The sequence below is a fragment of the Rissa tridactyla genome, chromosome 1, assembly GCF_028500815.1.
Source record: "Rissa tridactyla isolate bRisTri1 chromosome 1, bRisTri1.patW.cur.20221130, whole genome shotgun sequence".
NCBI classification, from domain to species: Eukaryota; Metazoa; Chordata; class Aves; order Charadriiformes; family Laridae; genus Rissa; species Rissa tridactyla.
In genome coordinates this window covers 134,942,375-134,957,885 of record NC_071466.1, presented here as the reverse complement: position 1 = coordinate 134,957,885, position 15,511 = coordinate 134,942,375, and the positions used below count along the sequence as shown (strand labels likewise).

The window sequence follows — 15,511 nt, the reverse complement described above, 5'->3', positions numbered from 1 at the left end:
ACCTAAACGTCCCAAATCTTTTTTTTTTTTTCACTGCCCCACTGCTTTGAGCGTGCCGGATACCAAAGAACAGCGTAGTAAATTAGACGAAATTTAGGACGAATCCTGAAAAACTTATCGAACGGTTTCCTCCCAAAACAAAACTTTGGAGGTCACTAAATCCTCTGCTACGACAAAGGAAAGTTCTTCCACCACTCCAGCTACCCGAGTGGAAGAAAGCCCATCGGGGAAGGCGCACACGGATTTTCCTCGAGGGGGGGGCTTCCCTCCCGGGAAGTCTCCGGCGGCGGCTGGTGACACCTGAACACGGGTTGGGGGGGATAAGAGCGGTGCCGGCCGCCCGGGGGTGTCCGCCGCTGCCGCCCGCTCGCCCGCGGCAGCCCAGCCTCCTCCGCGGGACCTCTGCGAACAAAGTAACTTGCCGGCTGGCTGGCGGGGAGGCGACCGGACACGCGTGGGGGCCAGGGGGGCTGCTTTCCCCCCCCCACCCCCGACCTTGGCGAGGCGGGCAGGGCAGCGGCAGCCCTTCTTTACCCCGGGAGCGCGGTGACAGCCCTTACCTCCGCACACCCCCTTCCTCACGCCCGGCGGCAGGCGAGCGCCGGCAGAGCAGCGCGGAGGCAGAGCGAGGGGAGCTGCCGGGATCTCGGCGGCTTCTTCCCTCCGCCTCTCTCCCGCTCCTCGGAGAAGCCCTTCCCCCCCAACCACCCCCCACCTCCTCACTCTCACTCTCTCTAGCTTTGGGGCATATATATATATATATATATTTTTTTTTTTTTAAGGAGCGAAGAGGAGCCACAGGGAAGCTTGGTTGGGAGAGGCAAAGCCCTGACGCGCTTGGGGGGTGGGTAGGTGGGGGGGGGAGGGGGGCTGGGGGGGTTTCAGACCCTCGCACGGCAAGACAGGCAGACCCATCCCCCTCCTCCCCCGTCTCCCCGGTCCCCAGCCGGGGAAGGCAGCGCTGAGGCTTGAACCTCACCGCTTCCAACCGATCCCGCACCAGGCAGGGAACGGGCCCTGCGCACAATCCCCCCCCCTCCCCGCCCCGAGCCGGCGGGGAGACCCCGCCCGGGGCGGCCGCACGCATCCCTCGGCCGCTCCGCGTCCCTGCACTGGGGCAGGGGGGCGGCGGGGGCAGGGGGCTCCCCCAAAATACTTACCCTGCCCGCCGGGGCTGCTTTGAAGACGCAGGATTTTGTGCGAGCGATCGTCTCCTTCTCCGGGAGCCCAGCCTCCCCTCCCCCCCCCCCCCGCCTCCCCTCCCCCGCCTCCCCCACCTCCTTTGGGGGGCCAGGAATCCCCCACTGCCGGCCCTCCCCTCCTCCCCGCCCGGCCGGGGAGCCCCGCCGGCCGACCATGCCCCGGAGCCGCCGGAGCGGTGAGCTGCCGGGACTGCGGCCGAGCCGCGGCCGGAGCGGTTCGGCCGGGTACGGGGCCCCGCCGGTGCTCCATGGCCCCCGGCAGGGGCCGGGACGCGCTGCCGGCCCGCGCTGCGGCGGAGGCGCGGGTTGGCGCCCTCCCGCCTCGGGTGGGGGGTCAGCGGGGGGCGGCGCGGAGGCCGCCTCCGGCTAGAGGGGGAGGTTGCGCCTCCCGGCCCTCCGGCTGAGGGGCTCGCTAGAGCCCGCCGGCGGGGCTGCCCGTCCGGGGCAGAGTTGAGGCAGCACCCGGGGGAGCGTGTGTGTGTGTTGCGAGGGGTAAAGGCAGGAACTCCGCGCCGGCCTGCCGGGGGGCGGAGGTGGGGGGGTCCCGACTTCCCGTGCCCGGTCGCCCCCTTCTCCCCTCAGCGATCAGGGGGAAGTTTGGGTGCGGGGCTCCCGGGGGTGCCCGCCTGCAGCCAGGCGGCGCCGCGCCGGCCGTTAAGGCGGGTTGGGCGACCGTTAGGCGGGTTGGCGACCGTTAGGCGGCCCGTTGGGGTCAGGGCCAGCTGTCCCCACGGCCGGAGCCCGCGTCGCCGTCGCGGCCGCTGAAATGTTCTTCTGCGGCCAGCGCCTTGGGGCCGGGGGAGCCGCTGGCTGTCGCTTCAGCGAGCGCAGGTGGTGGCGGTGGGCGAGGAGGACTCGGGGGTGATGGTGGCCTGACGAGGTCGGGTCAGATGTGAGGTACTGGTAAGGCAGTGGGGAAGTTCGGGGTGTCATGAGGGAAGGCCCCTTCCCCACCAGCGTCCGGTTGTGTTTCTCGGAGGCACTGAGCATGCACGGCTTCCCTTCGCTTCAAAATCAGGCCATGATAGAATCATAAATATATAATATTACACTCCTATGATATTATGAGTAGAGAGCAGGAGAGTTAAATGCGTAAATCAAGGAGAGGCGAATTACATGTGAAGGGGCTTTACTGCACAATTGTCAAGCGATTCTAAAATGAAATGTTTCAAAATCCTTCCAAGAATAAATTTAATTCCTGCACGCTTGTTCCCATATTGCCTACCAGGCAAGGAAGCATGCTGGATATCTAGCAACAATTAGTGGAGTTACAACTGCTTTTAGGGCACATGGTGACTTTATCACTGATCAAACAGTCTTCTTAAAAATCCTGAGCTGGAAAATAGCCATTCCATAAAAGAAAATTGCGATTTGGATGTTTGTTCTATGTCGGAATGGAATAGATGGCGTTAGGAAATTTTCTGGAGGAAATAAAGGAATGCATTTCAGCCTAGCCCCATAGCCAGTGTCTTACCGAAGCGGAGGCCAAACTTGAACACAGGTCTCCGTGCAGGGAGGGAAGGGAATACCTCAGCTACCCACCGAGCTGTTCTCCGTGCAAATGGAGATGAGCCTGGGCTGAATGTCAGAAACACGAAAACTGGACCTGAGAACCCTCCCGCACAGTTTGTCTTACTGGCAAAACATGTATTTATCTTGAAAGTTTGCATCTTGACATGTCAGCATTTCTACAACAATACAAATGTGCTTGAAAAAATTTTGATCAGCCTAATGGTTAGGACCTATTAGAAGCTGCAGAACATACAATCAATTCACTTATTCAGATGCATGAGTACAAGCTTAGAAAAGTAATTACAGGCACCTTTTTTTGGAAATCTTGAGGCTGCGTAGTTTCCCCGTGGGAAATATGAGTAATAAATTCCTACCAAAAAAAAGAAGCAAATGTGCTAAGCGTTGTTCTTATTTATTTTTGTCCTTAATATTAAAAATTGTTGATTAAGTCTTCCAGGTAAGGTAAAGATGGCTGGATGTAAATCCTTCATTTTAACTATTGTTTTCAAGAACAACCAGGAAAAAAATGATCTTGGTCATTTAGATCTTCTTTTTACTTTTTAAATTTTAGTTGTCTTTCTTAAAAAAAAAATTATTTGCCTTTTTTGGTGAACATGTAAATGTAAATTTGCAACTGACCACTATTACCAAATCTCACTATTTCGCAACTAAAAGATGTCATTGTATCCATACACATTGAATTAATCTATTTTAGCTTTAAAATCTTTCATTCAGAATATTAATTTCTCACCCTTTATTGTTACAAAATAGTGAATGGTACTTTACATTTTTAGTTATTTATTTATTATTTGTGTCAAGTTCTGTTTGTATGAAAACTGACATTCAATTAAAATTTACATGAGGTCATTTTAAATTGTTCATTAAGACTACCTTAAATATGCTTCATGCATTTCAAAAGCATATTTGCATTTTAAAATATTTTATGAAACAACTGAAATGATGACCTGTAGAATGGGAATTAAATTGGAAGCTTCTAGTAGCCATCTTCTTCACAATCTTAGAGAAAGTAGATCTTATCCTCTCATACGTAGGTTTAGTTGTAGATTGACGGAGGAGAATAGGCAATCTTACTGTTTCTACTCTTATGTTGATTTTTCAGCTTCGAGTTAAATAGTTCTTAACTGAACTACTTGAATGGATTGAAACAAAGAAGATTTTCCCCCTGTCTGCAGAAGAAACTGCAGCTCTCAAAAGTTGCTTTCCTGCATGAGTTACATCCTGTTCCATCTGCTTAGCCGGTGACTTCAGTCAGTTCAAGTGGCATCACCTTCAAAACTTCAGCAGCAAACTTCCTTTTTGATTGACTCACTTCGGTACATGACAGCAAGTAGAAAACCTAAGTTAGCCACAGCGTCAAGTAAAATTGAAGAGATGCAGATAAAATATCAACAAAATGTTATTTGATTTTTTTAAAATAATGAGTTTGGGGGGGAAATAGTATGGAATAATGTTGTCCAGTTAGGACAGTACTTGTAATTGCATTTTGATCAAATTCATGGGATAATGAAGCAAGGAAGCCCTAAATAGTTATCCTTGGTTGTACAAAGATATTGTTACATTAAGGTGAAAGAGCTTGTATCTTATTTTTTGAATTATTAGTTTTGGTGACAGAAAGTGTTCTGTGTGAACCTTCACTTACATAGCAACAGACATAAATTCATTTCAAGTGATATGGGGAGGAAATGATCCACTTATCTAAAGTGAAAGGTAGTTGGGCAAATGAAGTTCGGGAGATCACTGGGGAAGGCAGAAATGGATAATAAATATAATCCTGTATAACAGTGCATAACTTTATTTCTGCTGAATTTTTGTTCTTAATTTGGCTTTTTGGTGGCTGACAACTATTTATGTGTAGTTTAATTTAAATCTGTACTTCAAAACCAACCATTAAGTGAACAGATCTAGTCTACTTTAGGATTTTTTATGATTCTCGAGCAGTTTAATTTTTACAGATAAGAGTTTGTGCAGACTTCTGTCAGCACAGCGTTACTGCAGACAAGGAGCAGTAGACCACTGCTGAGTGACAGCCTATAGCTCTGAAATCTGCAATCCATCCTCCCTTATATTATCCAGTTCCCATCCTCTGTGCTTCTTTGACATGTCAGAGTTCCTGCACATGCACTGCAGAGGTAGTCTGTGCACATGCACTAAAGTCAATACTTCCTAAACTTGTCTGACTTATGCTCCTATGATGCCTTCCTGAAGGATTGGATTTAATGCACGTGTGCAAGGAACAGCTGATCTATACTTTCAGTGTGGTCTTAGCCGGGACACCTGCATATATAGCATGGAAATCAGAGTTAGTGCACGTGAGCTTTGATGCATTGCTGTATGTCCATAAAACCTGGAAAAATACAGCAAAACATCATGTTGTGCCTGGGCATAATTACCACATAGAGAGAATGACGTACAGAAGAAGCCTTGTCTATAAAGTAGCCTTACCTCTTCATTGTACAGCATGCAGAGACGTGTTAACTTGGGCCGTGGAGCTTCTCTGCTACCACAAAAAATGTGTTACAGAGTTTTTACCCTAAATTTTACATCTTTTCCACAGAAAATTAAAACTGGATCTGATGCATGACTAACATCCCATTGTCATTTCTTTAGTGGGGAGGAGGTCTCTAACATGCATTATATTTTTAATCTAATAAATACATAGCTAGTTCTTAACACTAAATACATCAATCAAATCAGTCTTATGTAGTTTTCCAGTAAACCTCAGTCATCTTCTTTCAACTGCGGTGAGGTGTTCGCTCCAGCTCCTCATAAAATATGGAACTGCGGTACTCTGCCTGTGGGGAAAAAGCCTGAAGCCACATAGTGATGTATCTGTTCAACAGTGTGAAAGAGAAATTCCTTATTCGCAGTCCTGCATAGACAGCATTACCTGCTGGTAAACTTTAAATTGCCTGAGTTGCTTAACATCATGATTAGAAGCCGTATGTTTCCTTTTTGTATTATGCTGTGTTTGACAAAATAGAAGAGACAAAAGTCTCACAATTGCTTGCATACCGAGCAAACAATTGTACATTGTCCAATTGTAACAGTTTTTCTTATTCTTAAAGCTATGGTTTCCTAATACTATAGAATACCATAAGGCCTTTCTTTTAATTTGCCCATCACAAGCAAAATGAAAGGCTGAAGTCTGGAATCCCAAAGCAAAATTACGTGAATTGTGAAACCGAGTAGGTATATCCAGCAGCTAACAGAAAAATGACAGGACAAAACCTCCTACAAGCCAGCATTGTTTCATCCCAAAGATGCCAAAAACGGCTTCAGAATTATACGCAGCTTTTAATTAAGACAAATGAGAAATGTCACAAATCATCCATTGTACAGGTCACAGCAAAACCACATAACCACTGTAGAATTTCTCCTTCTTAGACACTGAAGTAGTTCCCAGTTTCATTTAACTGCAGTTTTTCTTGAAGATTACTACTGTGTTGCAGGCTGGAGTACTACAGATAACTAAAGCCTGAATAGCAGTCGCTTTTGTTACTAATAGTAAGATGAAATGTCTGCATTCTCCTGTATTAAAAAGAGAAAATTTAGTGGAGTGAGTAAAAAAGAAAACAGAAAGTATTTGTATTTTGAAAGATCTGGAGTTGCATATTTGTAACAGCTCTAAAGATTAGCTTCTTTTTTAGTGCTATAAATTAAAAAAAATATAACTGAGATATCATCTATAGCGATGAAAGATATTCTTTTTTTTTTTTAACCGGTGATACCTATCCTTCAGCTCAGGGGAAAAAGTCCATTTCAACAATCAAGTGGACATATTTGTGCTCCTATTTTAGGAACACAGATTCCCTTTTATAGACATATAAACGCAGTTTACTAGTGGAAATTTTTCATTTATTATAAGTGTTTCATGTAGTGTCTTTCATGTAAACGTTATAAAAAGGATTTTGTGTTGGATTTAGAAGTTGGGGTTTGGGTTTTTTTGCCCTTTGTTCTTGTTTTGTATTTTATTTCTTTGGAGAACTCTTTTTTTCCCCCTTTCAGGAAATTTCACATAATCTTTTCCATTCGTCATCAGCCAGGTTGCTGATTACCAGAGTAACTGCCAAGCTTTCAACTCCTTGTCATCAATGGGCTGTGAATGACAGACAGCATTAATGTTGGCAAGCTCCCACTCTCCTTTTCGCCTTTCCCAAATGTAATTAAACTGCACTAATACAGCAAAAGAAAAGCTGCAGCTTTATTTTACTCGCCCTAATAACATAACAATTAAATCACAGAAGCACACAATACAGTCAAATAAACCCACCATGACAAGGAAATTCAGAGGTAAGGGAAGTGTGTATCTACCATTTAGAGAAAAACAGGAGTAAAGAGTCTTCCTTCCTTTTCCTAGCGCTACAGCGACCGCACTGTTTAACCTTCAGCAAGATGATATGGCCAGCATCTGAGTAACCACTCTTTTACAGCCTGGTGAAAGGCCTCAAGTGTTTCCTCTTCTGTTGCATCTTTGGTTTAAGCATAAAGGGAATAATTAGCTTCTCCTTCAAATGATCTGTTATCTGCCTGGTAGGGGACAGCTGGGTAAGGAACAGAAAGGATGCGGTTCATAACATACAGTTTGAATGGAATTGTATGCTTTGCCCACCAGAAAGAGATGACATTATCCTGACCTTTGAAGAAGTTCCGGGCCTTTGGTTTAAAGTCTGTAGGGGTTAGAGGAGAGCCACGAGTTAGGAAGAGGGAGAGGAAGAGCCAAGAGAGGGAGAAACCAGACTCCTCACCTCACTTGCAGAGAACTGCAGAGGTCTATAGAATGCACAGATACCACTGAACTTTTTGGGGGTAGGTAAATTGTCTGTAGGTACATTTTTTTAATACATGTTTCTCTGGACCAAGGCAAGCAAGGAAGCTGCTGGCCCTCAGAAAGGCCATAGAATTTACCCATAAACCTGTCATTCCTTGCAGCAATGATCTAGGTCGGGAAGCAAGCACTCATAAGGAAGCTGAGAACTGACTGCCATGAGCTCTGTTAGCACAGCTCTGAGGCTAGCATAAATGCCGGCATGATAGCCTGTCTCATTTTTCAGCTATGAATAAAAATAATACAGTTGGCTTATAAGACAAAGTAAATTTACAGTAATGTGAAGAAATAGTTTGACTAAATGCAGACAAAAACAAGGGGCACCATACTCCATAGGGAAAGCATGGAAGAGGCAGGAGCATCCCCAGCATATACTTGAGCAACAAGAGTGAGAGCTTGGTTACTGACTAAAGTAGATGCAGCTTCAAACATGACAATTCTTAGGCCAGCCTGGCTAAGCAGACTCTAAATGAGCCTGTCTGCTTGTGCAATTTTGGTAACTAATAGTGACTGTTACTTGACAGGTGGTACCTTATAAGTCCAGCCTGTGCCAAATCCGCTGAAGATCTGTTAGTGTGGAGTAAGTAATCTACCAGTGTGAACAAACTGTCCTGCAACACTAAATGCAGTTTAGTATTCTGGTAGTCTTCGGAGGAAGAAACGTCTGGCCGAAACCAGCTTTTAGACAAAGTTTACAGCAGGATCTTACATGCTACATTTTTAGTAGATCTGGAGCAGGGGTGAATTTTTATATGTTTGGTAATGTGGCTAACATGTAATGTACAGCAAAAAGGAAAAAAGGGATGTGTGTAAAACGTAAAAATGGAAACCTGCTGGAGTAAATGAATAGTGTATAGGAGAAAGACTAAAGGGATGGAGTTGAAGTTTTCTGTTAGATTTGTTCTGTTATAGTATTGTTGCGTCAAACAGGCAGTTGCAAAATGGCCCAAAAGACCTTTTGGTTAAGTGTCGTCATTTTCTCCTTGATTCAGCAAAGGCTGAGGCTGCAGTGTTCCAAGCCAGCTCCAGGCCACCAGAGGGAGAACCAGCACTTCAAACACTCACCTCATCTGGTTTTGCCTTCAAGCAAAGAAAGAAGAGGCCACAAAAGACATAGAGAAAACATAACACAAGAGCATAACTGAGCTGTCAGCTGTTCTTGTGCGTCAAGCACATTTCTTGTTAGAAAAAAAGAATTATATCAGACTTGATTCCTGTGTAGAAACTACCTTGAACACTTTAAAAGGCTTTCTCTGAGTGACCATGAATAGATAATTCCCCAGACCCTATAACAATTTAATCTGCTTTTTCAGACTGAATATTAAGCAAAGATTGGCAATAGAAATTGGCCCTAAAGATGAGAAAATAAGGCTTTTATTGCAAGCAAGTTTTGTAGCATTTCAATTTGATGGACTTTGATTTTCATAGTGGGCAGCTACATTTGAGGGACCACCAGAGGAGGCTTTGGTCCAGAGTTTCTCCTGGCCTGTTCACTACACCCAGATAATACCCTGGGCACATGCTAGTATCTTTGAACAAAATTACATATATTTACAAACAGTCTCAGATAAGCTCAAGGCTGCTGGTCTGAAACTGTACCCAAAGCAATAGGAATTGTGTTTAAAAGAATGAATTTAGGTCTGGCACACAGAACAGTGAGGAGGGAAATTCTACTCTTAAGATCTTTGAACACCAGCCAGCTCCCCAGAGACTCCCAGATGTGCAGTTTTGTGGGACATTAATCCTACCAGAGGAGGTTTATTTGAGTGTTTCACAATATTACATAATATTTGCATAAAAAGGGTAAGAAAAGAATGTTATTTCAGCAGTCAGTGTGTGATTTAGTATTCAGAGATGAAAAGGTTCTTCTAACTTTTTCTCTGTTAACTGACCAGGGCTTCAAACCTCATTTTCAATTAGACACAGATGCTAGTGTTTATGGACTGGGTATTGATACAGGAATGTAAATGACTTGAGAGAATGACAGTTTATTATGAGTCAATGGCTAAACTCTCCTGGGAAAAATTATCGTATGCTCTGCCAGTGATTAAAACTATAGAACATGTTCACAACTACTTGTATGGAAAGAAGCTTGTGATGGGAACAGACCAGCAGTGGTTCTTCAGATTCAAAACCAGAGGGGCAACTTACTCCAACAGCAGACTGGAATAACTGTGGTGCTATGGTTTTGTAGTAACCCAAAAGCATGGGGTCAGGCTTAACGCTGACTGCTATTGATGTGGGATTGATTGCAAATACCAGTCTAAACAAGCAAGGAGCAAAGAATTGATTGTTCAGGGGAATAGGCATGTTTGGGAAGAGGCGATTGTTTCCTCCCTTCCTGTATCTTGCAGAAGTGCAAATCCAGTGGAACAATAGCTACAGGGATTCCCAAGAAACAAAGTGATTCCCACAGAGAGAACCCGATACTGGAGTATTGTGCTATTGGCATCATCTATCCTGGAATATAGTCTCTCCCTTAGCATACCTCAGTGAAACTCTGCTCACAGTGGAATGGCTCAGGGTTTAAGATCAAGTTCTGCATAAAAGATGGAAAGAAAGCATAGATTGTAAGACTTATTAGCTGGCCCTAGATCCATTGAAAAAGAAGGATGTAGTGTAATGTCATCATTTAAAAACTGCTGGATATTTGAGGCGTTGCAAAGTGGTACGATTTCCTTTCCATGAGTTACAAAAGAGTTGTAGAAAAAGTGGGTAGGGACAGTTAAAAGACAGGGAAAGTCTCTGTCTGGCAGTATTTTGCTGAGCGGATCTTCCTGATATTTTTGAATAAGGACTAGTAGTTATTATTTACTTGAGGTTTTTGAACTAGTTCACAAAATGGCACAAAGATTACTTGGGAAGGCATTGTCCGGGCCCTGAGTGCACTAAGTCTTAATGACCCTGACCAGCCTCACCTGAGACCTCCACACACACTCATGGGCCCAGGAGCTCTATTTAAGCTCAACCCTGGTCTTTCAATCTCTCCCTGAGCTTTGCTAGAGAACTGATGGGGCTGGGCTGTGCTGCCTCTTGATCTGGATCTCTACCCGTGGGCTGACTTCCTGGCTTCACCTGGGACTGCAGGTTGTTGCTGTGGACCTGTCTGGTGACCACGGGACCTGATCTTAACCCTGACCTATGGACTGACTTTCTAGTTTAACCTGAGACCTGCCTCATCACCACGGTATTGCCTTAAGATCTGGATTCTTCGTTGGACCTGGCCATGATCTCTTGGTTTGTCCCACTACATGCCTTGAGTCATGTGGGATGGGCCCTGGCTAGTGAGGCACCAGCGTTGTCCTTGGCTCACCTTCCTTTAGGGAATAGCCCTGCCCTGCCTGCTTCTTTATAGACACAACATAGAGCAGGCTGTAGCACAGAAGATGAATTAGAGTTTGAATTTTTGTGGTGGATCATACACAGGTCAGGGAAGACATTTTGAATAAAAAGTGTTTCTGTATATTTGTGAAACTATAGGAAATCTGTTAAATAACTTCCATTTCAGTGCACCAACTTCTGATGAGATAGATAGTAGAGGAATTCAGAGTGGATGCTGGCAGTTCAGCTGGCTTTATCATCAACAAGAGGCAGGAATTAGCATCTAGTATCCCTTTTAAACTTGCAGAAGTGTAGGCTAGTGCTCCTCACTCTTGGTTCAGGGCTGGAGCTACCTGGAGTTCTTGTAGAGTAACAATTATTTAGGTAATTCAGAAAATTTTTAATTCCAAAAGGAGAAACTGAAGTGTCCTATGCTTGCTGGAATATATTTAAAGACAACCTCTGATAAATGGAACTATCTAATATTGATGCTTCTAGTGTATGAGCCAGGAGTACTTCCCTGCTTTTGGCTATGGGTCTGTGCTGGGACAAGACCAGCCCCTTACATACCCATTTTCACTGAGAGATTCAAAGGAAGCTTGGAGTTTCACAACTGGAGAGATCAGGGCTGCAGGGTGTGCCACAGATGACACTTTTTTCAATAGCAATGGTGCCACTCCTGAAACAGAGATGTTTTGGTAGAAACATCTCAAGCCCTGTTCGGTTTCACTGGATCTAAGACAGTTCCTGAGTTTCTGGCAAACTTTGGAAACTATCGTGTCCTCCCCACAGAGCAAATCACAGATGGAACTACTTGGAACTGGGAGTTTGAGTCCCTATCGCTGCTTTGTGAAGTCAATGCTCATTTTAGCTGTGATAATCACTGAGCAGCTGAATAGTTTGGGGAACTTCCAGTTCAGAAGAATTCCTGAAAATGTCTCACTTAGATTTGATTTGGACTGAAATCAAATCCGAAAAGCCCCCTCAAATTTCTATTGAACTGCGAATCTTGCTTTTGAGCCAGATCTCATTGGAAACCTTAAGCTGGGTAAACCTTGGATAGGACCCTACATAGAACTGATGCAAATACAAGCAGTGATATTGAAGATAATTTGGGGTTCAGTCTTGGAAATAAATTGTCATGTCCAACTGAGAGCATTTTCAGGGTTAAGATTATTCCCCTCCCTTTCTCATCTGAAAAGTGGCTAGAATACCTGTCAATCTTGAAATTGCAAAAGCTGTTTCAGTAATGACCCTCCACCCCCCACCATTAGGACGCAATGCGTGGGGTGCCTCAGCCAGCAATTTCCACTCATACAACAGCCACTGTTCAGAAGCCTGTTGTAAGGGGTCCCTCCAAGTAACCTGAAAGAAATCTATGTGGGGAATGGAAAACTCCAAAGACAGGTTTGGAGTAGCACATGAAAACCTCCTAATAGAAAGATAGGATACAGCTGCTTAAAATTATATATTTTGTAATGAATCTTCTATAAAGACTCTTTTATTTTTATTTCCTTTTGGGGGTGATTCATAGGCATCAACCTTCTGTCCTGAGCTGCAGTGATGAGTAAGTGAGGTTAACTGAGATGTGGCTATGAACTGCCTTGAATCTGATCCTAATTGCTGCCTTATACTTCTAGTAAGTGATAAGAAGCTGTAAAGCTCCCTCATGAAACACTGCAGCAGAAGTGATGGAGATTTCAATCCAAAGCTCATTGTCCAGAACCAAAGACAGAAAAAGCTGTTCAGGAATTTACAGCATGTGGCCACAGAGTCTTTAGTTGGAATCCCTTTGAAGGGAATGCAGTATGTGTGCATGAAAAATAGACAAGAGAAAGCTAAGTACTCAAAAAGAATAAGTATGGGCTGTATGGTCCTAACAAAAAGCCAAATGAGAGGTTTGGGGGCTGAACTGTGTCAGATGACTGGCATTGTGAGCAGAGACAGTCTCCTGCTATTTGAGTCCTCTTCTGTTCAGCCAAACAGGACAGCATCAGAGAAACAGCTGACTCCTTCACCAACCAGTTTCTCCTCTTAACTGGAACAACCTGCAATGCCCAAAGTTGTAAGGCAGATAAGAGGGGTTAATAACACACATGCTTTACGTGCTAGAATAGTTATGATGGTTTAGAAAATAGTTTCTCTCCTCTCTTCAGCATATGGATCCAGTCTGTCATGTCATCATTTGCAAATGGGCCGTAGGGGGAAAAATAAAGTACTGACACAGGGAGAAGTGGAACCTGGGCACTGAAGTTAAGGAATTGGGACAAGCACAGAGGAAAGTCCACAGTAGGAACGTTTTTGTTCATGGTGCCAAGAAAAAGCATGAAAGATGATATTATTAAGCTTGGAAAACAAGAATCTCATGACAGTGATGTTAGAACCTCAGAAATAATGTGTCAAAGATGTTGGAACATTTCGAATACAATCTTTTACTGTTTCAATGTCATCAACATGTTGTTCTCACTATTTTCTATGACAAGAGAATTTATTGAGTCGATTTGTCTTCAACACGTTAAATGTGCTATGTGTAGGCGGGTAAGCTAACCTTATTTATATAGTATTACAAGAGAGAATGCTAACTACACTCACTTTTGCACTCTTGAAAATTGTATTTCTTCTAATAGAAAATACCACACATCCATTTTTCAGAGTTCCAACATTCAGGCAGGTGTGAGAATACTGTTTCTTAAAAGAGTGGCCTCAACAAAGAAGAGACAGGGGTGTAATCCTACCTGTGGTGTTGAAGTTACACTGAAAATTTTGACTCTCGTTACTTTGCTTAAACTGCTCTCACGCCAGATATTGGTCCATCTTTCCTACAAAAACTATCTCTCAGAATGAGGCCCCAAGATATCTTTTCTTGCTGACTCTGAAATATCTGTCCCCTTTCTGCTTCATGCATTAATCTTCTCAGCTCCACTTTTTTACTTTTTCTGTTTCTATTCTTGATATACAGGGAGAATTTCTCATCTTTCTCTGCCTTTATGTTAATTTATTTTTGTCTCCCCCCTCAGAATTGATAGAATAAATGAAGACTCAACCATTTGCATTTTCCTTATCCTTAACCCTGGACAAATTAAATCTCCTCTATGCTCCCAAGGGTCTCAGTTCTCCAGCCTGCTCCTTCTGACTGTCTTGCTTTTTTTGTCACTGTCTGGTATAAGCTGTGCAATACGACATCCCTCTCTAGCACTGCGCATACTCAAGTCCCAGTGGAAGTTGGGCTGCTTTGTGTAGATTCCACGTCTTATTGCAATCTCTGAGAGACCCCAGCTCTCTAAGAGTTGCCTCTAACTGAGGTGGCCTTCATACTACTGAACTTAAGTGGCTATTCTTTTCATGTCTTCTTCTCCAATTGGTGGCTGCCTGCCATCTTTGGTGTTTTCCCTGTCCCTGTTACTTTTCCTATATACCCATTCCCTGTACATACATACAACTGAGATTGTAACTGTGTGTATTCCTGCGTCTATGTTCCCTGACATTTTCCTGCAATCTGTTTGAGATCAGCAGTCGTTTATTTGAAATCTCACCCTGAATATCTAATTTAAATATACGCTCTTTACCTTTTTTAACTTTTGCCCTTTCATTTTTCTCTGCACAAATTTCCCTTTCTTCTCAAAGTAGATAATTCCTCTGGTCTCATCTTTTTCACTCGCTTACTTTCTGTATACGTTTTAAGTAGCTTTGTCTTTTCTACTCTTTAAATGGCTGTTGGTCAAAACCCAATACATGCATTTCAGCAAAGCAGTCATCCCATGCAACTAAAATCTCATAATAGCCCTCTTCCCCCTCTAGCAAACGTAGGCCTGCTAGTATTTCTAGACGATTAATGATTCTTTAATCACCTTCCTGTTTCTGAGAGGGGTGCCATATGCTTGACTTTCTCCCCTTCAAGCAGAGGTGATGTAGCTGCTTTTGCTAATCACACAAAAGGTGATATTATATGCAGAGATAGGATAACAAGCAAACTGGAGCCAAACTAGTCCAAGGGGTTCACAACTTGAGAAGCATGGTCTGACGCCTCATTCTTTCTCATCCTGACTCTGCCAAATATTTCTTCAAAACATGACATTGGTTTCTTCTCTTGCTAAAATAGTGGTCATTGCTATGCTGTATCTCTCGTCATAGATACTACAATCTGCTCTCCTTTGGCTTTATAACAGTAACCTCACTTACCCAAACTAAGCCATTAGAAGCCACAGTCCTTGCACTCTTGTCTCATTGTCCAGTCCCTTTTTGCCCTCCCCACCTTTATCACTGTATTGGCTTTTCACATCAAGCAGAAACTCATTACTGTTACCTTTCAGGACTTGGTACCTGCCTGCTGACATATCCATCAGCTTGAACCCGGCAAACACCCTACTTTTACAAACTGGTATGGACCATCTTCTTGCCTGCTATCTTTCCTTTGACCAAACCCATATGCCTAGAACATTGTGCTGGATGTTGTGCCCTGCAGCCTCACTTATCCTTGGTTCCCCCCCTCAGTTGCACTGCAGTAACCTCTCCATTCTTCTGAACTTTGCCATTAATGGTATTAAATGTTCAAAGGAAACAATCCATTCCTTAAATTTCTTATTAGCAAATCAATGCAAATCTGTGAAATTCCGTGTCATTGAACCACAGT

At 44.0% G+C, this 15,511-nt stretch overlaps 1 protein-coding gene and 1 long non-coding RNA gene across 5 annotated transcripts in view; one reads left to right on the top strand and one right to left on the bottom strand.

The window, feature by feature from the left end:
- MPPED1 (metallophosphoesterase domain containing 1) overlaps positions 1–1,243 on the bottom strand; it is a 65,384-nt gene extending 64,141 nt beyond the window's left edge. The window contains exon 1 of one of the 4 annotated variants that reach the window (XM_054220751.1): positions 1,161–1,243. The gene's annotated coding sequence lies outside the window, so the exon portion shown is untranslated. The other 3 variants (XM_054220780.1, XM_054220770.1, XM_054220742.1) reach the window with 3 other exon arrangements.
- A 48-nt stretch (positions 1,244–1,291) lies between these two features.
- LOC128917124 (uncharacterized) lies at positions 1,292–4,514 on the top strand. The gene is made up of 2 exons (XR_008469177.1): positions 1,292–1,378; positions 3,835–4,514. It is a non-coding gene; the product is annotated as an uncharacterized LOC128917124 (long non-coding RNA).
- The last annotated feature ends 10,997 nt before the right edge of the window (positions 4,515–15,511 follow it).